This window comes from Symsagittifera roscoffensis, chromosome 10 (assembly GCF_963678635.1).
Source record: "Symsagittifera roscoffensis chromosome 10, txSymRosc1.1, whole genome shotgun sequence".
Classification (NCBI taxonomy): Eukaryota; Metazoa; Xenacoelomorpha; order Acoela; family Convolutidae; genus Symsagittifera; species Symsagittifera roscoffensis.
This window is the reverse complement of record NC_087071.1, coordinates 25,611,648-25,639,230: the sequence shown is the minus strand read 5'-3', so window position 1 is coordinate 25,639,230 and position 27,583 is coordinate 25,611,648. Positions and strand designations below refer to the sequence as shown.

Here is a 27,583-nt window from a genome sequence, read left to right as displayed (position 1 = left end):
AAAGGTCTTAGTGGTTCGGGTATTTTGCCATCTCCAATGAGGTTTATCAGCTTAGTAAGCGATTTCAGGAAACTAAGTCCTGCACTGCCATTCGACTTACTAACAAGATCTTTAAAAATTTGTGGAACTATTTTATCAGGACCTGCTGCTGATCCGTTTGGAAAGGACATTATCGCGTTGTATAGGTCGAAATCGGTTACGAAAAAACTATCCAATTTTTCTGGATTTGGATCTGCAAATTTGGCTCGCTGAGGGTGCTTAGACAACAATTTTTGATAGTTATCAGTTGAAAAGGGAGCAATTTTGTCATCCGAAGATGCAAGTCTTATTCCTCCCTTTACATTTCCTTCATTGAGCTTACTACTTATTAACTTTATTCTCTGCTCGAGGTCACTCAGAGGCCGGCTTGAAACTTGGGGATGAGGTTTTGGAAGTGACACGTCATTTGCTCGAATTTTTTTATTTATCAAAGAGCTCATGCTTGTAGTCTGTTTGCGTCTACTTCTTTTCGGTTGCTCCAAAAAAACAAGAACGACGTTAAACAATTAGCCATTTTGTAACATCTTCTACATTGTAGACGATGTCATTTATTTTGTCCGACAGACTTTTCGCCAAGGGAACACGCGAGTCTTTTGTTACTCTCTTGAGTACTCGGACATTTGAGATGGCTGTATTAACATAATTGTCTAGCACTAAATCATTACCTATTGTTGCTTTATTAACAGATTTTACATCAACGCATAAAGGACACTGAAACCATTGGGTTTTCTTAGTGTCGCTAAGAGAAATATTTACACTACTGATATGATACCAACTAGAACAACAATCATATTTAATCCAATTTATCAGTCCTGAAGGTTTTAAGCAATCTTTGCTTGCTTACTCTTTTCTGTTTTTCCTCATCTTGACGCAGCATAAAGGTAAAAAAAAGGATTTTGACTGGACTTTAGGGGACTGAACTAACCCATGATAAGCGGTTAGTGGGAACTATACAAATCAGCAAATAAAAAAAATAAAAGACAATTAAATTAATTTTAATTTTAAAATCGAATTATAAAAATCAAAAACAAGGAACAATCTCACCCGAGCTCAGTAGGTCCATCGGCGCACCACCAGACTCCACAAGCCAATTCCAGTTTTCCACCTCCCCACAGAAAGCCACTTGACAGACCTGTCTCTAAAATTCCTCAGAGGGCGCTCCACAAACAGGCACAAACATTAAACATAACAAATCTATTTAATAAATTTATAACAACAATTAGAATAAGTCTTTTGATAAGTTACTCGAAGTTCAAAGAGGACATTGACCGGGGCTTTCCGGGGAGTGTGTGCCATTCGACCAGATTGCCGCTGGCAAATGGTTCGTCAAAATTAATTTTTTTTGAAGTGATTCGACTGTACGAAAGAACAGTTCCACTGATTAATGGTCTTATTTGAAAAAAAATTAGATTGGGAAAGGTCACTATGAGTTGACATGCTCATTTTTAAAAGTTAGTACGAAGAGATATACACGTGAACATCTTTTATTTTCGCGAGAACTGAAAAATAGCGAAAATCAGAACCGTAATTTTCGCTTGTACAAATGAGAATCACGGCGAGCGAGACAGAAATAACGTGAGCAGAGACAGTCGCAGAATTAACGAGAAGAATTTTTCCGAGTTGTAATGATTGTGCTGTTACAGTCGTTACAGGAAGAATTGAACAAATCGGGAAGGCTGAAGGTGAAGGTAGCAACCCTTACTGACCAAGAAGAAGGCGTCTAGTCAGGACTATTGAAGAAATTGGAAGGTTCTGGAGATACACTCCTGAACTGTAGTCTTAACAACTTTTAGCTTCTGTAGATGTCCTGAATTTAAATTATATCATCTATTTCCAGTTTCGGTCTATGAGAAGCTACGGATTAAGGAAAGGGTCGATCCATCTCCGATAGGTAGTGTGATTTTCTCTAATGTAGAAAAACAATAGTAATATGGTAGCTTAATATGATAATATTTATAAGAAATTTATAATGTTATTTCAAACGTTTTAGCACATTTTGTGCATCATCAGGATTAACATTTTGAAAATATGATAATGTATCTACCCCATTTTTAGGAGTGACCTCGTGGTCTGGGGATACTGAGACCCAGCCATGAGTCCATTATTTTGCATGCGACTAAGTTAATTTGCGCGAATCGGCTGATAGCCTTCAACCAGTAACAACTCGTTGACCGGTTGTTATGAGGACCATTTCGAACATGCTTTGGTAGAGACGGCTAAAAGCACGTGAAGCTCTATCTTGACTCTAGCCAGTCTATATGGTATAATGATGATGATGATGACGATGAAAAAATTAATTCCCTTAAAAAATTAAGGCAAAAAAAAATAAAAATATAAAGTCAAGATCGACAATTTGAACAAGTGCACTTCAAGAACCATGAACAAGAGTCCAGTTGATCAAAAATTGACAAAGTTACCGGATATAGTTTTACTTTCCGTCGTTATGTACTTTCCGAGCAAATGTTACAAACTTTTAAGAATTATTCTGTTCAATTTTCTGTACACGTTGTTTTACCGGATCCTCATTGAGGTAGAAACCAGTCTAAAATCTAGCTCAGTGCTACTGGGATTTTTCACAAATTTACATAACGAGATAGAGGGAGTTGTTTCAGATAGATATTGTTGTGTGACAGAAATGTCTCGAGTTCAAGTTAACATTCTCTATTGGTATGTGCATGATAAAGTTTTGTATTGTGAACAAATATGACCAAATTTTTCTGTTGTCGAGAAAAAAGTATCAGTTTACCTTGAATTAATTTATGAATCGGTGTCACGTATTCATAGTTATCAAATAAGACATTGAAGGCTTTATTTTAGCGGTGCATGAGGGTACAGAAGTAAGGCCAATCGGCTAATCAGTGACATCAAAAATGAGTTCGCTAGCTATGGAATCGAATTTGTAAGTGTTACTTTTGCGCTTTGCTTGTTACCTTTGAAAATGCCCTAAAAATAAGAGTTTTTTTGAAAAGTCCGAATTTTTTTAAATAAAAAACCTTCATAATGTATTGACGCTTTAAACTGTCTGTATCTTCCTTTCCTTGTTCTAGGATTCCGAGGGCACTCCGAGAGCGACTGGCTACTTCGAGGTCTCAGTAAACGGAGAACTTGTTCACTCCAAGAAGGTAAAAGGCTTTTACACTCATTTTATCGTGCATTTTGAAGTGTTTAGGGAGGATATCTTGAGTTGATGTTGTTGTAGTATACACTGTCTGGCAATCCATGGGCTAAACTCCTCAGTTTTACGAGTTTTTCAGGGGTCAAGTATTCCTTTATATACAACTTTCGCCACGTGCAACAATAGTTTTAATTGAATTTTTTGCTGTAGATTCTTTTTTGCATCTGTTTGTTGCCCACTTTTTGCTATGTTCAATAACTTGGAAGTTCGGATCCACAAATTTTCATCAAATTGTTTTAGACGCTGTTAAAGCACTAAAAGCACTTTAACAGTCGTGTAACACCTGTGCGGCTATTCATACCCTACTTTGCCATTGGGACACAATTTTACACTAGCAAAGCTTGTGTTGTAGCATGAACTCTCTTTTTTTCCAACATAAGTCGCAAATTTTGTTCGACGCAAATATTGTTGCGACAAAATGTGTTCATTTTGATCAATAACCAGCTAAGGCTCGGATGCTACGGCTCGGATGTTTTAATGAACTTTTTCGTATACTAGTTAAACTGCTTATGTATGCGAAGTGCAACTTCGTCTCTGCGTTTCAATTTCGTGTCAGTTCTCGAAGGTTACCAGAACTAACAGGCAAATAGCGGTGCTGGTGCAACGTATCCTGTTTAAGCGTTCAGTTTTGTTTCGCCGAGATTCTTCTGTTCCGTTCTCAAAGTTTTTTGGAGTTGCCCATATTGAGTGTCATTAGATTATCCTTTCTCCATTTTCCAACCTTTGATGCTATTCTTTCTGAATCTGTCTCGAATTTAAAATCGTTTGCATATCCATAGGCTTACCCATATTTTTTTGCATAGGAAGAGCATTCGCGTAGAAAAGTAACAACAGAAAGCATAGTTAGAGCCCAAAGGTTACATCACTTGTGCAGGAGAGAGTATCTGATTTACAGCTGCCAATACGTTATGTTAGTTGACTGATTTGATATGTAGCTGACTAGTATTTCTAAAAAACAATCGTCCAATACCAACATTTACCATTTTTCCGCTTCTACAGCTTCTGCAAATGTGACTTTGTAAATCTGGCGGCTAAATGGCCCATCAGCCCTTTGATGCCTTTCTGTTACAGCAATATGAATGTAAATACGGATTTGTCGTATAATTGGATCTGTGAATTAATTGATAAGCATACCCCTCGTAGAAAGTCAAAATCTTTCTCCCTGGATTTCCTCTGAAATCGCGCATGTAATAAATAAGATGGAAACTCTGGGAAAGACATTAAAGAAAAACTGCAATAAGTATTACCTTGTTCAACAAAGTTCAAGCGTTTCGAATTGAATGCTCTCGATTGCAAGATCTGTTAGGCAGCAATATGAAAAAGACTTGTTTTCAACGAGAAAAAGAAAAAGGATATTCAAATACCTAATAAGTCTCGGCAGAGAAAAGTTAACACCAAAATCATCGACCCCTCAACAAGTTGCGAAGTCAGTGACTATATAGACAAAGTCAATCTCTTCAATGACTACTTTGCGGCGGTTGTCACCGATTCAGAATATAATTTCGTTAAGCCAACTCCAGCGGTATCTTATGACCTGAAAAAAAGTAAACTTCACCATGAGATCAATTGAATCAGAGCTCCAAGAGATTGATATTAGTAAAAGCAGAGAACCAGATCAATTTCCACCCAGCTTTTTCAAAAGAACTAGTACCGAAATTGCTAAATCAATGTTTACTTCATTTAAAACATTCGTTCGATTGAAGAGATTTCCCCGGAAATGGATAAATGGAATTGTTCTGCCGATCTTCAAGGAAGACAGCAAAGCAGATGTCTCGAACTATCATCCAGTAACATTATTGAATGTTGTTTCTAAAATTCTTAAAAATTTCGTTTCCGGAGCCATAACTGAAAGTTTTGGAGATAAGAAAGAAGAATCGAATTGAAAAACGGTCGGTTGACATTGCGATGAACTGAATGTTGAAAAAGAAAAATTGTGGCAATTTTATAACAAGAAATTCTTCATAAAAACAATTGAATTGGCCTTATAGTTATTCAAATCTAAGTTTTTCAGATTTATAAACTGATTTCGTTCAAGCCAAAGCCCTGAAAAAAGTTCGAGAAGTTAAATGTCTCACTGATAGAATTTTAAAAAATGACAATATTGTTTCAGTTCAAGCTGGGTTTTTATTTTATTTTGTTAGTCACGATGAACCCAATGAATGTTTCGGATTAAAGTGGAGCATTATCTCAAGAACAAGAGATCGTAAGTAACAATTCAGAGATAAAAAAGTGAGAGATGTGTACCAAGAGGTGAAAAAGATGAGAGCTCTTGCAATTGAACAAGGGCAGAAAATAAAAGATCTTGAATAAAATCAGACTAAATTAGATGATCGATTGCGAGCACAAAAGCGCCACACGAGGAAACATAATGAAATCATCTTTGGATGCGAGAAATGTTCATAATGTTAATAGTGAAACAGAGATTTTTATTAAAATGTTTTTGCGAATAAAAATAAATGAGGAAAGGATTAAAATATCACATTTGCCTGGCAAGGCGTTTGATGGGCTATTACCGAGCCTAGTTTGCAAATTAATATACTTCGCAGATAAAGTAATTTTTTTTCAAGCCCGTTTTCAATTACGCCATAAATTGAATACGAGAAACCAAAATACGTTTACGTGAGTGAGCGTCTGAACCCATCTGAGGTTTCTGCAAACAGCGAAAACGAACGAGGTAAATTTGTGCGCGTACCGTACAAGACGGATTTGCTGAAATATGAAAAGACTACTATCAACCGAAACTATCGGGATCGGTCGAAAGAGATGATACTGAGAGATCTCTAGTGTATAAAAAGAAAAACACTGGCAAATAATGAACATCATAAGAAATGATAACTGAGACCCAAAACCATATTTCTTTTTGTACTAATATTCGTTGTTGGGAATTGATATATTAATCTGAAACTCATATTCATTAACTATTCTTTTTTGAATATTAATTTTTCTGTTGTGATTAAGATTAATTGAGTTGATATCTCTTGCGTTCCTTTTCCATTATCTCACTGGGCCCTTTTTTCGTTTATTTAATTAATTTTTTCTTTCGATTGTTTTTCAAAGATAGAAGAGAATGAACACGCAGCTCAACTTCTTGCACATGTGTCGTAACCATGAAAAAAATATTTGTTATTGTTTTTTCTTTTTTCAATGGTGATGACCCGCCTGTGATACCTCAGAGGCGGCCACAAGTTGCTGTGAGATCGTAGCAAAAAAGAGGTTCAGACAGGCTTTCGCCAATTGTTTTGCTTCTACGAATATACGAATTGTTCTCTACTGTAGGCAGATGTGATCGATTTTTTAGTTTCATATATGTACAAAAACACTGGCCAGTACAGGTTGTTTTCTCTTTGCTTCTTCAAAGTATGACACAGACTACAAGAAAACACCTCAGTCTTCGTTTGGCTTCAAAATATTAGATCACTACCAAACAAAATTGATAAATTTTGCGTACTGCTCATGAGTTATTCCGAAAAACCAATGGCAATTAGACATAGGACAAAAGTGTTCTCAATACCGGGTTATCACCAAAAAAAAAGATTGCTCACGGGTAAAAAGGGGAAATGGCATTGGAGTGTTTTTGCGTGAAGAATTCAAATATGAAATAATCCTTCAAACAAACTAAAACAATATTTAAATAATTACAATTGAATTTTTACAAAGACTCTGTGGGGACCTACTAAACATGCTTTTATATTCCACCTAGTTCATTTAATAAAAAACCTAAGATGTCCTACAATCTCACCTGAAAGACTACGTCTCTACGTCTCTGAAAGACTACGTCTCACCTGAAAGACTATATCTCTATTTTACTAAACATTATTTGCGGCGGATTGAATGTAAATGGAACTATCAAACATTTTCTTGGGATATAACTTGAAGATAATCAATAAGTAGGATCTAGATACAAAAGCGTTAGACTTGTTTTTTTAAACACGAAGGGTATACGAGTGTTATGAAAACAGCCATAAGTGACCATTACACAGTAGCTTTCAACACCAAATCCGAAACCAAAGAAAGTGGACTAAACCAATTAAATACAGAAAATGGAAAAAACTTGAAAACGCCTCATTAGCGATGGATCTCAGTAAAGTTTAAGAAAGGAGCTGAAGGTTCCTAACCGAGAAATTTGTTCAATGGTTTGCGAAACTGCTTTCAAAAAGTTTCAGAATATCTTGACAATTAAGCTTAATGAATTCCTCCCTGAGAAAAAACGATCTGAAGAAATTGGGAATGATAACCAAGTTAAAAAGGCTGCTGCAAAACAGAATGCACCAAAACAGTTCTGGTTAAAAGAGAAGTCCAGCAAAAAAAGAGATATTTACGAAAAACAGAATAGAAAAGTGATAGCAATGAACGTTATTTCTAGCTACAAAGACTAGATAAACAAGTGAAGAAAGGGAGTAGAGAAAACTTTCAATGAGGAAAGGAAACCAAAAAAAGGCGGCAGGATATAGATGAATCAAAGTTGATCATTTTTTATGTTTTTTTTTCTCCAACAATAGGGGAGAAACTTGCAAAGAGAATGGACAAGAGGAGCAATCCAATTTTAACTACCACTTCCAATAACTTCATTCAAAAAGTGCATCAAAAAGCATTAAACGAGACTAGTAAGTGGCTGGAGAACAATACTATTACTCTTAACACTGACAGCTGTTTGTGTTGAGGTTTTCAATATGTTAGGGGAGGCCGAGGGCTCGGTGATTTTTAATGATCAGACAGCATTTAGTGAAGTGGACGTTAATATTGTTATTGCTGATGCCATGTCGAATGATAATAACTTCACGACGTCGAGCTGCACCTCGATTTGTGTGTTGGCTCTGAACTATCTTGGAGGTCCCTAGAAGAGTCCATGGCTAGAACTTGATTGAGCTAGGAAGTCCGTATTGGGTCAGTTTGCTACATCCAAAGTCGCACATTCCTGTATTAAATCACTACTGCGCCAAAAACAGCGACAGCTCTCTAATCTCAGGCCACAGATCGGGGCAAAAACTTGTGAAGCATCGTCATAACCAAATTTTGAATGATTTTTGTATTCAGCTTCTATTTCAAGTTTACTTCCTAGATGACAATTTCAATTTTGATGATTACGGGGTCATTTCCACGATCTGTTGACAGGCTGGATAGGCTGGATAGTTTCTTACCGTAACAAGGCTAAATTCATCGAAGAAGAACGCAAAATAAAGCTTGTCGAGGTTTGAAGCATCTAAAGAGTTGTCATTTGATTTCACTACCTAGATTTTTGCACAGTGTCTCCACGCTTTCTAGGTTTCCGTCTTTCTCCAATGGCACTGGGACTATGTTTACTGTGCAGGTGTTTATGTTTTGCAAGTGTTTCATCCGATTTATTGGTGCCTGGCTTTGAATAAATTATTTCTAATTCTAAGGAGGCGCTTTCGTCCTAAAAAGGCCATTCTTTTTCCGCTGTATCAAGTAAACTTAACATACAGCAAGCTAAAATGATTCATGTAGATTTACAAAATGAGATATTCCTTGATGCTATTTTGAGAACAGCGATCAGATAAGAATCTTAGAAGGTTGAATATTAGGACGAAATACGTGGTTGAAGTACTTTCCATCCTTCTGAAAGATAGAACCTTTTGCCGTAGACTGTTTTCAGTAGACCTTGTGCCGAGAAGACTGTTTTTAAAAAATCGCAAGGTATTGAAGATCGTTTGCTGTTCTTGCAATGAGCGCGATATTTTTAAAGAGTTGATGTTTTTTAAGAGTAGATGAACGTAATTCAGACTCGGTAATAGGTCTTGATGATTTTTTTAGTTATTTTTTTTCAGGAAGTCTTTTAAAATTTATTCAGACTCAAATGTAATTTTTCGCGATTGAAATTTTGATTTCTTTTTAAGTTTAGTTCATATCCTTTGTTAAAAGGAAGGCGAACTCCACTATCGAACAGCAAAAGGGTAAATTTCATGCATAGCGTGATTGACGTTTCGAAAATGGGATTTAGTTTTAAGATTTCCCAGCGAAATAAAAAGCATACCTATTGATCCAGTTTTCTCAAATTGGGTTAATTTTATTGGGTTACTCTATTTTAACTGTTTTCTGCAAAGTTTGAGTTTTAACTTTAAATGGTTTTTCCATTGGAACGACAAACTTTCGAAAAAAATTATTCGACGTTTTTTTGCTATAATTGTTTTGTGGTAGAACATACATGGCAAGGAGACAGCAAGCGGGCAATCCAATCGTGTTTAAATAAATTGTTTGAGGAAATAGGTTCGAAATTTGAGAAATAGTCATCGGCCTCCTGTATCTTTTCATTTTTCTTTCTATACAATTATCTTCCTGAGTCTATCATTAATCGTTTTACTTCTTAATCTTGCCATTCTTTTAAAATCTCCAACAGGAGAGTCCGATGTCATCTGCTCTAAGTTTGCTCTTTTCAGTTTTAAATTCTTTTGGCAAAAAATGGCCAACTTTATTCTCGAAAATCAAAAGTTTCTTCAGTTTGCTGTTAGCAAGCATTATTAAATTGGATTATGGATATGTCTAACAAAATCACTGACTAAGTTTCCTACCTGAATTCTCTGAATTTTTTTAACCAACAGTCAAATTTTTAGCATTTTTTTTTTAAATATTTCTATTCAAAATTTTTTTTAAGTTGGTTGTAAATTTAACTAACTCCGATATGGTAAAGTTCAGCTTTTTCGTTTTTTCTTTTCATTTTGTTCAGTCTAAAAAGTTTTAACTTGGGTATTCTCGGTCCAGATTAATCATTTCGCGTCGTTTTTCTGATCTGTTTATTTAAAGATTTTGTTTTCTGAAATTAACTTTTTTTTCAGCTCAACAGGTGTCTGCTCAAGTATTGTCGGCTTTAGAACCGCTGCGTAATATTTCTTCCGATTCTAACTCAACTTTAAGCTGTGTTACTTGTAGTATTTGTCTTAAAATGAACTTCATAGAGGACAGATTCAGACAAACATTCTTTATTTTAAATTTTCTGTTCATGTTCCTTTTCGGCGTAGCGGCTTTCGTCTTATTTCCTGTTGGCTAATTTGCCCCGGTATTTAGGATTTATCCAAATGACGCGAAGCTCTGCTTTGCTTCTAGGCTTAAAACATGGATTTTAATGAAAAATTTTGATCACCAAAAGCTTTTAGGTATTTTTTGGAATTCTTCTTCATTGATACTGTTTTGGCTCTATCTTTTGATTGATTTATGAGTGGTAGTGTCTTCAGGATGCCCTGTTTAAAAATAGTTTGGGAATCTTTTATAAAATGATGTTTCTTTGATTATAATTGATGTCATTAAAAATTCTCATTTCGAAAATTTGAAAGATAGTGTAGAGATTTTAATTAGATCCAAAGTTATCTGCTCGCGTTTACATAATTGGACAATGAATGGGTTGTTGTCTTTATAGAAGGGCGACGGCTACGTTGACAGCGAGAAGAAACTGAAGAAGATCTTCTCAGCTGTGGAAGTGGCACTGGGGTTGAAGGAGTAGAAGAGAGGAGATCAGACTCACATGGCCGACTGAGATGAGCTAACTTAATACACCTCTACTAACAAGTGCCAAGAAACGACATGAACAGAACATTACATTGAACAACAGTGAGTTTCAATTGGGTTATGCTGGTTCATTTTTTGGCATTAATTGGAATTGATATATTAATCTGAAACTCATATTCATTAACTATTCTTTTTTGAATATTAATTTTTCTGTTGTGATTAAGATTAATTGAGTTGATATCTCTTGCGTTCCTTTTCCATTATCTCACTGGGCCCTTTTTTCGTTTATTTAATTAATTTTTTCTTTCGATTTTTTTTCAAAGATAGAAGAGAATGAACACGCAGCTCAACTTCTTGCACATGTGTCGTAACCAATGAAAAAAATATTTGTTATTGTCTTTTCTTTTTCCAATGGTGATGACCCGCCTGTGATACCTCAGAGGCGGCCACAAGTTGCTGTGAGATCGTAGCAAAAAAGAGGTTCAGACAGGCTTTCGCCAATTGTTTTGCTTCTACGAATATACGAATTGTTCTCTACTGTAGGCAGATGTGATCGATTTTTTAGTTTCATATATGTACAAAAACACTGGCCAGTACAGGTTGTTTTCTCTTTGCTTCTTCAAAGTATGACACAGACTACAAGAAAACACCTCAGTCTTCGTTTGGCTTCAAAATATTAGATCACTACCAAACAAAATTGATAAATTTTGCGTACTGCTCATGAGTTATTCCGAAAAACCAATGGCAATTAGACATAGGACAAAAGTGTTCTCAATACCGGGTTATCACCAAAAAAAAAGATTGCTCACGGGTAAAAAGGGGAAATGGCATTGGAGTGTTTTTGCGTGAAGAATTCAAATATGAAATAATCCTTCAAACAAACTAAAACAATATTTAAATAATTACAATTGAATTTTTACAAAGACTCTGTGGGGACCTACTAAACATGCTTTTATATTCCACCTAGTTCATTTAATAAAAAACCTAAGATGTCCTACAATCTCACCTGAAAGACTACGTCTCTGAAAGACTACGTCTCACCTGAAAGACTATATCTCTATTTTACTAAACATTATTTGCGGCGGATTGAATGTAAATGGAACTATCAAACATTTTCTTGGGATATAACTTGAAGATAATCAATAAGTAGGATCTAGATACAAAAGCGTTAGACTTGTTTTTTTAAACACGAAGGGTATACGAGTGTTATGAAAACAGCCATAAGTGACCATTACACAGTAGCTTTCAACACCAAATCCGAAACCAAAGAAAGTGGACTAAACCAATTAAATACAGAAAATGGAAAAAACTTGAAAACGCCTCATTAGCGATGGATCTCAGTAAAGTTTAAGAAAGGAGCTGAAGGTTCCTAACCGAGAAATTTGTTCAATGGTTTGCGAAACTGCTTTCAAAAAGTTTCAGAATATCTTGACAATTAAGCTTAATGAATTCCTCCCTGAGAAAAAACGATCTGAAGAAATTGGGAATGATAACCAAGTTAAAAAGGCTGCTGCAAAACAGAATGCACCAAAACAGTTCTGGTTAAAAGAGAAGTCCAGCAAAAAAAGAGATATTTACGAAAAACAGAATAGAAAAGTGATAGCAATGAACGTTATTTCTAGCTACAAAGACTAGATAAACAAGTGAAGAAAGGGAGTAGAGAAAACTTTCAATGAGGAAAGGAAACCAAAAAAAGGCGGCAGGATATAGATGAATCAAAGTTGATCATTTTTTATGTTTTTTTTTCTCCAACAATAGGGGAGAAACTTGCAAAGAGAATGGACAAGAGGAGCAATCCAATTTTAACTACCACTTCCAATAACTTCATTCAAAAAGTGCATCAAAAAGCATTAAACGAGACTAGTAAGTGGCTGGAGAACAATACTATTACTCTTAACACTGACAGCTGTTTGTGTTGAGGTTTTCAATATGTTAGGGGAGGCCGAGGGCTCGGTGATTTTTAATGATCAGACAGCATTTAGTGAAGTGGACGTTAATATTGTTATTGCTGATGCCATGTCGAATGATAATAACTTCACGACGTCGAGCTGCACCTCGATTTGTGTGTTGGCTCTGAACTATCTTGGAGGTCCCTAGAAGAGTCCATGGCTAGAACTTGATTGAGCTAGGAAGTCCGTATTGGGTCAGTTTGCTACATCCAAAGTCGCACATTCCTGTATTAAATCACTACTGCGCCAAAAACAGCGACAGCTCTCTAATCTCAGGCCACAGATCGGGGCAAAAACTTGTGAAGCATCGTCATAACCAAATTTTGAATGATTTTTGTATTCAGCTTCTATTTCAAGTTTACTTCCTAGATGACAATTTCAATTTTGATGATTACGGGGTCATTTCCACGATCTGTTGACAGGCTGGATAGGCTGGATAGTTTCTTACCGTAACAAGGCTAAATTCATCGAAGAAGAACGCAAAATAAAGCTTGTCGAGGTTTGAAGCATCTAAAGAGTTGTCATTTGATTTCACTACCTAGATTTTTGCACAGTGTCTCCACGCTTTCTAGGTTTCCGTTTTTCTCCAATGGCACTGGGACTATGTTTACTGTGCAGGTGTTTATGTTTTGCAAGTGTTTCATCCGATTTATTGGTGCCTGGCTTTGAATAAATTATTTCTAATTCTAAGGAGGCGCTTTCGTCCTAAAAAGGCCATTCTTTTTCCGCTGTATCAAGTAAACTTAACATACAGCAAGCTAAAATGATTCATGTAGATTTACAAAATGAGATATTCCTTGATGCTATTTTGAGAACAGCGATCAGATAAGAATCTTAGAAGGTTGAATATTAGGACGAAATACGTGGTTGAAGTACTTTCCATCCTTCTGAAAGATAGAACCTTTTGCCGTAGACTGTTTTCAGTAGACCTTGTGCCGAGAAGACTGTTTTTAAAAAATCGCAAGGTATTGAAGATCGTTTGCTGTTCTTGCAATGAGCGCGATATTTTTAAAGAGTTGATGTTTTTTAAGAGTAGATGAACGTAATTCAGACTCGGTAATAGGTCTTGATGATTTTTTTAGTTATTTTTTTTCAGGAAGTCTTTTAAAATTTATTCAGACTCAAATGTAATTTTTCGCGATTGAAATTTTGATTTCTTTTTAAGTTTAGTTCATATCCTTTGTTAAAAGGAAGGCGAACTCCACTATCGAACAGCAAAAGGGTAAATTTCATGCATAGCGTGATTGACGTTTCGAAAATGGGATTTAGTTTTAAGATTTCCCAGCGAAATAAAAAGCATACCTATTGATCCAGTTTTCTCAAATTGGGTTAATTTTATTGGGTTACTCTATTTTAACTGTTTTCTGCAAAGTTTGAGTTTTAACTTTAAATGGTTTTTCCATTGGAACGACAAACTTTCGAAAAAAAATTATTCGACGTTTTTTTGCTATAATTGTTTTGTGGTAGAACATACATGGCAAGGAGACAGCAAGCGGGCAATCCAATCGTGTTTAAATAAATTGTTTGAGGAAATAGGTTCGAAATTTGAGAAATAGTCATCGGCCTCCTGTATCTTTTCATTTTTCTTTCTATACAATTATCTTCCTGAGTCTATCATTAATCGTTTTACTTCTTAATCTTGCCATTCTTTTAAAATCTCCAACAGGAGAGTCCGATGTCATCTGCTCTAAGTTTGCTCTTTTCAGTTTTAAATTCTTTTGGCAAAAAATGGCCAACTTTATTCTCGAAAATCAAAAGTTTCTTCAGTTTGCTGTTAGCAAGCATTATTAAATTGGATTATGGATATGTCTAACAAAATCACTGACTAAGTTTCCTACCTGAATTCTCTGAATTTTTTTAACCAACAGTCAAATTTTTAGCATTTTTTTTTTTTAAATATTTCTATTCAAAATTTTTTTTAAGTTGGTTGTAAATTTAACTAACTCCGATATGGTAAAGTTCAGCTTTTTCGTTTTTTCTTTTCATTTTGTTCAGTCTAAAAAATTTTAACTTGGGTATTCTCGGTCCAGATTAATCATTTCGCGTCGTTTTTCTGATCTGTTTATTTAAAGATTTTGTTTTCTGAAATTAACTTTTTTTTCAGCTCAACAGGTGTCTGCTCAAGTATTGTCGGCTTTAGAACCGCTGCGTAATATTTCTTCCGATTCTAACTCAACTTTAAGCTGTGTTACTTGTAGTATTTGTCTTAAAATGAACTTCATAGAGGACAGATTCAGACAAACATTCTTTATTTTAAATTTTCTGTTCATGTTCCTTTTCGGCGTAGCGGCTTTCGTCTTATTTCCTGTTGGCTAATTTGCCCCGGTATTTAGGATTTATCCAAATGACGCGAAGCTCTGCTTTGCTTCTAGGCTTAAAACATGGATTTTAATGAAAAATTTTGATCACCAAAAGCTTTTAGGTATTTTTTGGAATTCTTCTTCATTGATACTGTTTTGGCTCTATCTTTTGATTGATTTATGAGTGGTAGTGTCTTCAGGATGCCCTGTTTAAAAATAGTTTGGGAATCTTTTATAAAATGATGTTTCTTTGATTATAATTGATGTCATTAAAAATTCTCATTTCGAAAATTTGAAAGATAGTGTAGAGATTTTAATTAGATCCAAAGTTATCTGCTCGCGTTTACATAATTGGACAATGAATGGGTTGTTGTCTTTATAGAAGGGCGACGGCTACGTTGACAGCGAGAAGAAACTGAAGAAGATCTTCTCAGCTGTGGAAGTGGCACTGGGGTTGAAGGAGTAGAAGAGAGGAGATCAGACTCACATGGCCGACTGAGATGAGCTAACTTAATACACCTCTACTAACAAGTGCCAAGAAACGACATGAACAGAACATTACATTGAACAACAGTGAGTTTCAATTGGGTTATGCTGGTTCATTTATTGGCATAGTAATATAATAATCATAAAATAATAGTAATTATAAATTGGATTGTTAATCGTGCCAGTTGCAGTACATAAATATGCTATCATGCACTGAGCACCATCTTGAGCGGAAGCTGAAGGTAGCTAGAGTTTTATTCAACATTTTATGCCAGTGGTTTCCTTTCAAGGTTTTCGCCGGCGTTATAGGACGGCTTTTAATCTATTTTGAGAGTTTAAGTCATTACAATCATACCATTTGACTTTGAAATTGAGTCAGCTTGAAATTTTTATATAATTTTTTTTCTAATGGCTCAAAGTAATGGGTGGTTTTATTGTTTCCTGGTATCTTGAGCAATCGTTGGCTATCTGATTACTTCTTTTGTTATTCCAAAGGGATGTATCAAGAATTCTTTTGCTCATCATTTACCACAATTGTTTTCCGATATATTTGCTTTTCACAGGTGGGCGATCTGTGTCGCAATCTCATGTAACAATGCATTGTCAAAACGTTGATTTAATGTCATTAATTTATTTTTCAGCTGAGAAGCATAGAAATGACGTCTGCATGCAGAAAGGTTACTATTTGACCCCTCTGCAGACTGACACGGAATAACCGATCAGAAATGGCTGGATTCTGTTGCTCCGAAGTGTTAAGTTCAATGTACTGGACTGTACCATGTGCTAGTTTGTTAAGTTTGTAAATTAATCATAGAAATTGATATCATATGTTGAACGCCGTTTACTCCCATGTACAGGAAGAGTTTCACCGATCATTCAAACTCAATCGGAACATTACTAATTAATTTTCAGCATATTTGAAGTCAAGTCGGTTTTGTAATTTTCTTATTTTGCGGGTATTGATTATTGTTATTTTATGCTTGATATTTTATCAGCAAATCCGAAATTTTAGACCATGACCTTAATTGATAAATGTCCATTGAATGCGAGTAAACCGGCTAAAGGTCACTGATGCTAATTTAGAAGTCATTCGATAGATAGAATTTGCTCAACCTGTTTCCACTTTCACGTATGAACTTTCTAAGCTGCGTTTAATTGAAGTTGTTTTGAAGTCAAAAATGAATCAACTTAAACATGCATTCATTCGAAATTATAAAATATGATGAAAAAGCTAATTTATTTTATTTGAGATAAAACGAATTATAATGAGTTTAGTTTGTGTTCATACCGTGTTCATCTGAGGCATTCATGTTAGAACTATTTTGAAATACAAATTCATTTTAACTCATCTGTGTTTTTTTTCTAGCTAAGAAGTAGCTAAGATATGAGAACAGTGTTATCAGAAACAATTTTTCGATATGGACGTTTGGCCTAAATGGCGTTAGGGCTTAAACAACAGCACTAGGATAAACCTTATATGGTATCGTATTGCTAAGATTAAATTTCGCCAACCAGATCTGAGGAGAATCCAGAATATATGGATAATAATCTAAAATAATAAGGATTCATTATTTAAAGGATTTAATGGGAATCTGAATCTTGTGCCCTTAAATGAACATACGATTGCTCAGCCAGCAAGGATATTGCGACCGGTTGTTACACTTTGACTTTAGATTTCTCAGGTTAATTGACTTCCAAGGCTTCTATAATGCTCATGATGTGGCGCGCTAAGCTAAAGCAAGTTGGTAATTGAACCGTAATTAGTTTTTGTAATTGAACCGTAGGTAGTTTTGGTAATTGAACCGTAGGCAAGTTGGTAATTTTTATGCGCATTAAAATGGATAAAAAACGTGCTACTAACTACAGATATGAAAAAAAAAGTTAGAGCGACTTAAAAAGGGAACTCCTATTATTAAAACACGCGTTTGCACAAAATTCAAAAGGAATCCAAAAAAAATAATTTTCTTCGGTGTAAATAGTTTTTGTTTCCACCATTGCAAATGGGGAGAAACTTTTGTTTTCCTATGTTTTAAAGTGTTTTTTTAGAGATTATATAGATCTTGCTGATTTTTTTTGTTTTCAGGAAAAAGTCTTAAATTTGTTCATGCTCGGTCTTGGCTCTTTGACTTGTAATTTTTTTCAAGTTCAGTGCATTTCCAATGTTAAAAGAAAGGCAAACTCCACTAGCGAACAGCAAAAGTGGAAAAGTCACAAAAAATGTGATCGACTTCTAATTTTGAAAATGGAAATTGTTCTATATATGGAAATTGTTCTATAAATTCAAAGAGCTATAAGGTCATATATTTTCTTCGAAATTCAAACATTGAAGGTTTTAAAAAAAACAAGTCAGTTTTTTTTCAGTTTCCTTGAGTTCACTACTCCTTTCCAACTGTCAGTTGGCTTTGTTTTTGTTTTCCACGCAAAAGCAGATTTCAAAAATAATCATCAAAATGGGTCAAGTGATATATCATATTTAAGCCCTTGCAGTCGTGATTCGAACGCCAAAAAAACTTTCGAAATGTTGTCCCAGTATCGAGAAAAACTGTGAATCGTGAATGTTAAGTAGTTGTTGAGAAACAGCACAAACGCGAAAAGTATTTCGTTAATTTTGTCACCTGAAACTAAAAGTTCCATTTTCTATGTTCCGTGACTGGAAATCGCGAGTCTTTTTTTGCATTTTTGTAGGAAATTTGCTTTTTCGTGGTTTGTCTTCAAGGTCAGTTCATTCCTTTGATAAAAGGAAGGCAAACACCACTTTTGAGCAGCAAAGTTGTTAACAGCCAAGAAAACGATTTTAATTCATGAAAAACTGAAAGTGGAATTTATATTTTAGATTTAACGGAATAAAAATTGTAACCTGAAAATGTGTACTCAAGTTGGGTTAATTTCATCACAAACTGTCGATCACAAATGAAAATGAAAATAAAAGAGCGTTATTGTCATCAAATTTTTCTTAGAAATTCGAAAGTTGCAGTTTGGTTCAAAAATACAGTCAGTATTTTTTCCGTTTCCTTACATTGATGACTTTTTTTGAAACTTTCTGTTGGCTATGTTGACGAGTCTTAAATGGCTTTTTTATGAAGCAAAGAAAGCTACTGCACAGCTAATTTAAAATTAAACACTTAAATCAATGCATTTTGATTAAGATTCACGAACGTAGTGAATAATATTTTAAGGTTCATGCTGTTTTTTTTTCTGGAATTCTTTAAATTAATCCAGGCCAAAGTTAGATTTTTCGTGGTTTGACTTTTGACTCATTCTTCAAATCGTTTTTTTTTTCCTTCGTTGAAAGGAACGTAAACTCCACTAGCGAACTGAAAAAGTGTAAAATTAACAAAAAACGTAATCGACTTCTAGTTTCGAAAGTGGAATTTAATATTTAAATTTCCCGACGGAACGTTAACTCAAATTTTGCCAACTGTTATCAAAAATAGTGTCAATTTTTATCAAAACAGTGTCGATCACAAATTCTTCTTTAAATTCAAAGAGCTTCAAGGCCTTGCAATTTTTCTTTGAATTCCGGAAGTTTTTTCTCTTTAATTGCGCTCGTGACTCTTTTCCAAATGTCTGTTGGCTATGTTTTTCGAGTGGAAAATTTATTAATAGTTATTAATGATAAACAAATCACAAATTTTGAGCAAAACGACGAGCAGAAAGGCAACTTGAGTTTTAAAAAGCTTCAAAACGTATAGGATTTATCCCACTCTCAGTTGTCACCGTCACTGTTGTCTTCTCGGATATATGAAAAAACCAAAAAATGACGAGCGTTTTTCTTCATGGCGTTAGTTAAATGAAACATCGAATCCGATTTTATTTACTCTTGCATAAAAGTACTTCCAATTGGTCTACTGCTTAGTTTAAATTAAAAGTAAGTGTGGGTACATCAAATTTTTCCACCATTGTTTCTAAAGTAGTTTTGAATTTTTCCACTTTGTAAGATGGGCAAAAGTTTCTCAGCTCTTGGAAGATACTAATAGTTTCGCTAATCTTGAATAAGAAATCTGTTTAGGCCTGTGGCTTCTTAAATCAAAACCGAATGCTTGTCTTTTTTATTCCAGTTGTCTGTTAATTTATTGCTTTAACTATTAACCAAATTAATTTATGCTTTTACCAATCTCTTTCACTTGTGCTGACTTTCAAACTATCATTCAGTGTTTCTCACCATTAATAATTTTTCAGGCGATTCTACTTCATCTGATAGCATGTAATAATTAAGGTGTCATTAATTGAAGCGCTTCAAACATTGCGGCAAAGGCAAAAAAACTCAAAATTACTAATTGACGCTCAAAACGTGAAACGGAATTCGGTTGAAAATGTTTGTTTTTTGGAATATCTTACTCGCAAAATCAGGTGACAATTGATATATCTCCTGGTTGGCCTTTTGGGTAGCGCATTTTAACTCTAGATAACTCTTTGCTTAAAATATCTAACAATTTTACTAAGGATCAATGAACGGAGAGAAGACGGAGTTTGGGGGCTTGTGGTATTTTTTTATTCAGTGAAAAGTCCTTAACTTCGATTCAAATTCTACCTGAAAAAAGGCAAAACACCTGTTAGAAAAAATACGAATAACAATGATTGAGTTAGTTTTATTACACTTTCGAGAGCAAACTTCGGGTAAGCAGGAGCTACTTTTCTTGCGAATCTGTAAGGCATTTAATTTGTTTTATTATTGAACCTTCCAGGTTCCTTCTCATTTGGCTTTGAGGTAACGCGGTCTTCTTTGCACTCTCAAATCTGGGGGTATATGAATATGAAAATTTTTGTCGGACAAAATTTCGTTTGTCTGCACAAATTTTTACGGTTTAGTTCACGGATATTTTTGTACTGGTAGCAATTTTCATATTCTTTCAGTGTTGTTCATTGTAGTTTCAGGTGTAACTTTCGTTTTTTGACCAGCTGTTGTCTGCTCAACAATTTTTAGCTTTTTTCAGCTCCTTAAGTTTTATTTGTTGCTGATATAAAATTCCAGAGTCTTATTTGGCTTGTTTGCCTAAAATGAACTTCTATCGAGAAAGTTTCGTTAAACTTAGTTTTTCATAAAAAAATATTTTTTCCGATTTCTGGTGTTCTTATGCTTCTGTTGGGTCGTAGGTAGAACCATACTCCGCTCTGCTTCCGTTTCAAATAAACGCCAATCCGAATCGCTAATCATAAAGATCAGAAATTCAAAGAACAACAATGATATGTATGTTCTTTGAAAGTGGATACTTTTTTCATCTTTCTCTCGGCCATGTTCTTTCCTGTTTGCTCCGTCGACTTTTATAAATGCCCCGAATCAATCAAGTAGTAAAAGTTAAATCCATTTCGTTCATCAATTGTTGTTTGAGAACGAATAACCCCATTTTAAGGTTGATTAAAGCGATATGAAATAAAACTTCCTATGAGTTTTCCCTGTTTCTAATTTTTAATTCTTGCAATCAGCAACGGTTACTTAACCGAGTACTAGACTTGATTCTTGTATATAATTTTGTTCACAGTATCTCCAATTTTAGTTGATCTTTACTATTTGAACCGGGCATTTAGAATGCATGCCTTCATTTTATATGCCAAATTCGTTCAAAAATTGAGTCACGTTTTTGGTAAGGTTACCAACTCCGAGGTATTGAAGTTTTTTCTTTTTTGAACCTAATTGGCTTCAAAAGTTTCGTCTTATAGAATGCTGATTTAAAATAACCGGACTAAACAATTTAAACTCGAACTTCCAAATGCATTTTTCTCAAATTGGGTTAAGATCAGACCAAAGGTGACGAGAACAAAATTTGCTCAGAATTTTGCCAGACTCATTATGGTGCATTTTTTTCTCCAAAATTCTCAACCAAAATTTTTCCCCAAAAATGGGTAATTTTTTTTTTCAATTAATCAAAATATACGCTGAAACTACTTTGTTAATTGATGAGAAAAATATATATCACAAGAAGCATCTTACACAGCCCAACAAAGTTTCAGAAAGGATGAATCTCCAAAAGTTTGAGTAAAATGTCTGAATATTGTTTTTAAGCAAAGGTTTTGGGTTTTTAGACGAACAATTACGTTTCCCTAATACATTTTTGTTAAACAGATTTTTGGAGATTTAACTCTTCTAGAACTTTGTTGGGCTGTGTAAGAGGCTCCTTGTGATTTTTAATTCTCATCAATTAACAAAGTAAATTCAGCGTAATTTTTGATTTATCGAAAAAAACCAAAATGACTCGTTTTTGGGGTAAACTTGTGGCTGAGAATTTTGGAGAAAAAGTTGCACCATATTAAGTCTGGTGAAAGTCTAAGCAACTTTTGTTCTTTTCACTTTTGGTCTGATCTTAACCTAATTTGAGAAAAATGCATTTGGAAGTTCGAGTTTAAATTGTTTTGTCCGTTTAATTTAAATCAGCAATGTATAAGACAAAACTTTTGAAGCCAATTAGGTTCAAAAAAGAAATAAAATTCAATACATCGGAGTTGGTAACCTTACCAAAAAGGTGTCTTAATTTTTGAACGAAACTGGTATATAAAATGCAGACATGCATTCTAAATGCCCGGTTCAAAAAGTAAAGATCACCTAAAATTAGAGATAGTGTAAAAACAATTATATGCAAGAGTCAAGTCTAGTTCTCGGTTAAGTAACCGTTGCTGATTTTTTGTCTTGACTTTTTGTCTAATCTTAACTCAATTTGAGAAAAACGAGTTTGAATTCTCAAAAATTATTCTTTTTCGGTTAAATTAAATCAACACTAATATTTCGGTTTTGTGGCGTCGTTTGCGCGTTTAAATTTCTGAGCTGTGAGTGTTTTGTGATGGAAAAGACTTAAAAAATTTTGCAGCCTCACAATTTTTTCTAAGGAAAACAATTTTTTGGCTCAACGGGTGTCTGCTTAAGACTTGTCAATTTGAAGACCGCTCACCTTGCGATACTTATTTAATAATCAATTGCCCCGCCTGACATGTTCGTGACGGCCTTGTGAATTTTTGTTGCTTTGCTGATTTAAGATTCAATTGTTCCGCCGCACATGCTTACTGATATGTCATGCCATGCTATTTTTGTATTGTATCAAAAGTGGTGCAACGTAATGTTGAATAATACCATCATACACAATATTTTTAAAATAAAATCAAAATCAACAGTTTCAGAAAAAAACCAAATTTCAAAGAAGTGTTAAAATTTCCTAAGATTTTCTTATATTCGCTGAGCGAAGTTCACTCTGTAATTGCTTGCTGTTGTTAAATTGGGTTTCACTAATTTTAGATGGATCCCGATAAAAAATGTTAGGCTCAAAAATCTTCCAAAAAAAAAGAAAAATTTTTTCGTTTATTAAACTGTTGAAAGCCGATTGCCGAAAACTTAATTAGCCCATCTTTCCAAACTCTCATGCACAGATCTCTGATTTATGTCAGAAGATCAAAAAAGCAAAAAAAGTAGGTTTTATTTATTGTTTGTTTATGGCTCTATGCGAATTGGGGACCGGCTTTTTAACATGTGTGTCGATTAGCATTACCATGTAGAAAAAACGCAAGTTTGCAATTCTGAACAGCGTGCATCTAGCCAATTTTTGATTAAGGCGAAAGTGAAAATTTAAAAGTTTACGAAAATTTTAGGTTAGTTTTTTTTCGTATGAAAGCACGCCCAATTAAAACAAAGATCGCATGCTAATGGGAATCTAGGAAGAGTATGATAGTTGGATTTCACTTATTTTAGATGGATCCCGATAAAAAATGTTAGACTCAAAAATCTTCCAAAACATGGTTCGCATTTATTTACTTGTGTTTTGAAGTTTTCACAAAAGATGCGGGACCCATCTTTCATACTTGCTTTTTCCTTGGACCGAATTACCGTACTTTTATCGGCTTCCATGCTAATCGCTACGTTCCCGTGCGAAATTACCTTCGTCTATTCTATAACGAAAAAAAACTCCGGCTATCTAAGAAAAAGTTTAGCTATCCGAAAATAATTTTTTTTCAGCTATCTGGAATTTTTCTGCTTGCCGGATATGTGGATCTATGAAATGCCACTCTGTGACAAACTTCTCAACGGAAAACCACTGTTATTCCCGTGATGAAAAACTGCATGCGAGTTTTTTGTTTTATTTTCTGGGCTGTGAGTTATTACCTCTTCCGCACGAATAATAGCGGGCCTCGAACCGCCAGTTTTTCGACTGAGAGGCGGAGTTCTGCGCTTTTTTTCCTTTTTTCCCTTCGCTTATCCTTGGACCGTCCCAATTTTTTGGGTAACTACGCTTGCGATAAGCCAGCGTTAACGAATCGGAATGTAGATTTAACGGCAAAACACTGTTATGCCCCTGATTAAAAAATACACGCGAGTTTTATTTTCTGGGCTGTGAGTTTTTACATCTTCCGCTCAAATGATAGCGGGCCTCGAACCGCCAATTTTTTGACTGAGGGGCGGAGCTCTGCGCTTTTTTCCTTTCGTTCCTTCGCTTATCCTTAGACCGTCCTAATTTTTTGGGTAATTACGCTTGCGATAAGCAAGCGTTACCAAATCGGAATGTAGATTTAACGGCAAACCACTGTTATGCCCCTGATCAAAACAAACATGCAAGTTTTTTGTTTTATTTTCTGGGCTGTGAATTATTACCTCTTCCGCATGAATGATAGCGGGCCTCGAACCGCCAGTTTTTTTTTTACTGAGAAGCGAAGTTCTGCGCTTTTTTCCTTTTGTCCCTTCGCTTATCCTTAGACTGTCCTAATTTTTTGGGTAATTACGCTTGCGATTGCGATAAGCAAGCGTTACCAAATCGGAATGTAGATTTAACGGCAAACCATTGTTATGCCCCTGATCACAAAATACAAGCCAGTTTTTTGTTTTGTTTTTTGGGCTGTGAGTTATTACCTCTTCCGCACGAATGATAGCGGGCCCAGAACCGCCAGTTTTTCGACTGCGAGGCGGAGTTCTGCGCTTTTTTCCTTTCGTTCCTTCGCTTATCCTTAGACCGCCCAAATTTTTTGGGTAATTAGGCTTGCGATAAGCAAGCGTTACCAAATCAGAATGTAGATTTAACGGCAAACCACTGTTATGCCCCTGTACAAAAAGTACATGCGAGTTTTTTGTTTTATTTTCGGGGATGTGAGTTATTACCTCTTCCGCACGAATGATAGCGGGCCTCGAACCGCCAGTTTTTCGACTGAGAGGCGGAGTTCTGCGCTTTTTTCTTTTTGTCCCTTCGCTTATCCTTAGACCGTCCTAATTTTTTGGGTAATTACGATTGCGATAAGCAAGCGTTACCAAATCGGTATGTAGATTTAACGGCAAACCACTGTTATGCCCCTCATCAAAGAATACATGCAAATTTTTTGTTTTATTTTCTGGGCTGTGAGTTATTACCTTTTCCGCACGAATGATAGCGGGCCTCGAACCGCCAGTTTTTCGACTGAGAGGCGGAGTTCTGCGCTTTTTTCCTTTTGTCCCTTCGCTTATCCTTAGACCGTACTAATTTTTTGGGTAATTACGCTTGCGATAAGCAAGCGTTACCAAATCAGAATGTAGGTTTAACGGCAACCCACTGTTATGCCCCTAATCAAAACAAACATGCAACTTTTTTGTTTTATTTTCTGGGCTGCGAGTTATTACCTCTTCCGCACGAATGATAGCGGGCCTCGAACCGCCAGTTTTTCGACTGAGAGGTGAAGTTCTGCGCTTTTTTCCTTTTGTCCCTTCGCTTATCCTTAGACCGTCCTATTTTTTTGGGTAATTACGCTTGCGATTGCGATAAGCAAGCGTTACCAAATCGGAAGGTAGATTTAACGGCAAACCACTGTTATGCCCCTGATCAAATAATACATGCGAGTTTTTTGTTTCATTTTCTGGGCTGTGAGTCATTACCCCTTCCGCAGGAATGATAGTGGGCCTCGAACCGCCAGTTTTTTGACTGAGAGGCGGAGTTCTGCGCTTTTTTCCTTTCGTTCCCTCGCTTATCTTTAGACCGTCCTAACTTTTTGGGTAATTACGCTTGCGATAAGCAAGCATTACCAAATCGGAATGTAGATTTAACGGCAAACCACTGTTATGCCCCTGATCAAAAAAAACATGCGAATTTTTTTGTTATAATTTCTGGGCTGTGAATTATTACCTCTTCCGCACGAATGATAGCGGGCCTCGAACCGCCAGTTTTTCGACTGAGAGGTGGAGTTCTGCGCTTTTTCTTTTTGTCCCTTCGCTTATCCTTAGACCGTCCTAAATTTTTGGGTAATTACGATTGCGATAAGCAAGCGTTACCAAATCGGAATGTAGATTTAACGGCAAACCACTGTTATGCCCCTGATCGAATAATACATGCAATTTTTTTGTTTTATTTTCTGGGCTGTGAGTCATTACCTCTTCCGCACGAATGATAGCGGGCCTCAAACCGCCAGTTTTTTGACTGAGAGGCGGAGTTCTGCGCTTTTTTCCTTTCGTTCCTTCACTTATCCTTAGACTTTCCTAATTTTTTGGGTAATTACGCTTGCGATAAGCAAGCCTTACCAAATCGGAATGTAGACTTAGCGGCAAACCACTGTTATGCCCCTGATTAAAAAATACATGCGAGTTTTTTCTTTTTTGGGCTGTGAGTTATTACTTCTTCCGCACGAATGATAGCGGGCCTCGAACCGCCAGTTTTTCGACTGAGAGGCGGAGCTCTGTTTTTTTTTCGTTTCGCCCCTTCGCTGATCTTAGACTGTCGTAATTTCTCGGGTAATTACGCTCGCGATAAGCAAGCGTCACCAAATCGGGGTGAAAACTTTTTTCGGGTTGACAACTAGTTCAACAAAATCTGTTGAACCACTATGCAGCTGACATGCTCAATTTAAGGCAATTTCATTTGAAATTTTTTGGTTGGTACTAATTACTACAGTGTAGTTTCAGGGTGGAATTGAAATGTTTAAGAGTTTTTTCTGCTCAACTGGTGTCTGCTCAAAAATTGCCGGTCATGTTTTCGCTTGGTAATTTTGTTCAGTTGATAATTCGAGTTTCAAGTGTCCTGCTTGGCATGTTTGCTTTTCATTTCTGTTTGAAAAAAGAAAGGTATTTTGAAGGTGTATGGGGTCGGGTTTTTCTTTTAACTTTTGTTGAGTTGCTCTGGAAAAATTTATCAGTTTTGCCAAAAAAAAAACTTTTTTTTCTCAAAAAATCTGGTACCGATTTTCAAAAAAGGGGTATCCCAAGCCAAATAGCTGTTATTTTTGTGGGTCTGTGTACTCTCCGTGTCTCTTTTTGCTTTACCCTTTTCTCTATAGCCTTCGAAAAACTATCTGGGGGGAATTTGACCAATACTTTAGTTTTTTTTATTTTCTCAAAAACTAACCTAAGTCTTTGGGTTCAATGAAAAGAGCGAAATTGAAAAACTTCCTCCATTAAAAGCTACAACCAATTTTTCTTACCCGAAAAATTATGGCCCTCTGATTAGTCATTTTTTGACAATATTTTGAATCTTTCTCAGCTTTTCTCGAAAACTAATCTCCCAAATCTTAGGTGGTGGATTTAATCTAGATAACGGAGAAAGGGAATTTACCTTACGCTAGTGCGTTAGTGACTACTCACATTTTTCTACACAAAGAGTTATCGTCCTCACAAAAATCAATTTTTGAGTTTTTGAGCGTACTGTTTTTCTAAGTCTTATGAAGTTCACCAAAAAATACCTCCAATATCTAAGGTTTTGCTTTCAATTTACCGAATGGATAGTGGGAAGCTCCTTTGCATACGCAACTACGTCCAAGTTTTTTTGATGCTCCTCGGAAAAGTTAATTCTTTTTACCATTTTTGAAACATTTTGACATTTCTCGAGAACTACTCTGCCAATTCTAAGTTTTTGGGTTCAATCGAAACTACAAGTGGGGTATATTTTAGCTGCTTAAGCGGCTACTCCCAAACTTTTTTCAATGCCAAAAACTATGATTTTTAGAAAGGTCAATTCTCTGATTTGTTAACTGTTTTTTGGTATTTTCTCGATACCTATCCTGCTAATTTGATACTTTAGGTTTAATCGACAAAACAGCTTGTTGAAAGTTCACCTTAACAATATGCTACGCCCAGTTTCTTAAAACAAAAAATATGCCTTTCAAGCAAGTGGAAGTTTTGAAATTTTTCTACTCTTCTCGAAAACTTCCGTGCCAATTCTCAGACTACGTTTTCAATCGAGAAACCCGGTTTTGGGAATCTTCTCCTTTTTCCGGGCACGACCTGCTTATAGAAGAAATAGTTACGGGTT

The 27,583-nt window shown here is 35.5% G+C and overlaps 1 long non-coding RNA gene across 2 annotated transcripts; it reads left to right on the top strand.

The window, feature by feature from the left end:
• Positions 1-2,644: 2,644 nt before the first annotated feature.
• LOC134855637 (uncharacterized) lies at positions 2,645-16,757 on the top strand. 2 transcript variants are annotated; one of them, XR_010164521.1, is made up of 7 exons: positions 2,645-2,706; positions 2,857-2,938; positions 3,087-3,161; positions 3,239-3,295; positions 10,584-10,774; positions 15,304-15,494; positions 16,049-16,757. It is a non-coding gene; the product is annotated as an uncharacterized LOC134855637 (long non-coding RNA). The 2 variants fall into 2 exon arrangements; XR_010164520.1 differs by lacking the exon at positions 3,239-3,295.
• Positions 16,758-27,583: the final 10,826 nt, after the last annotated feature.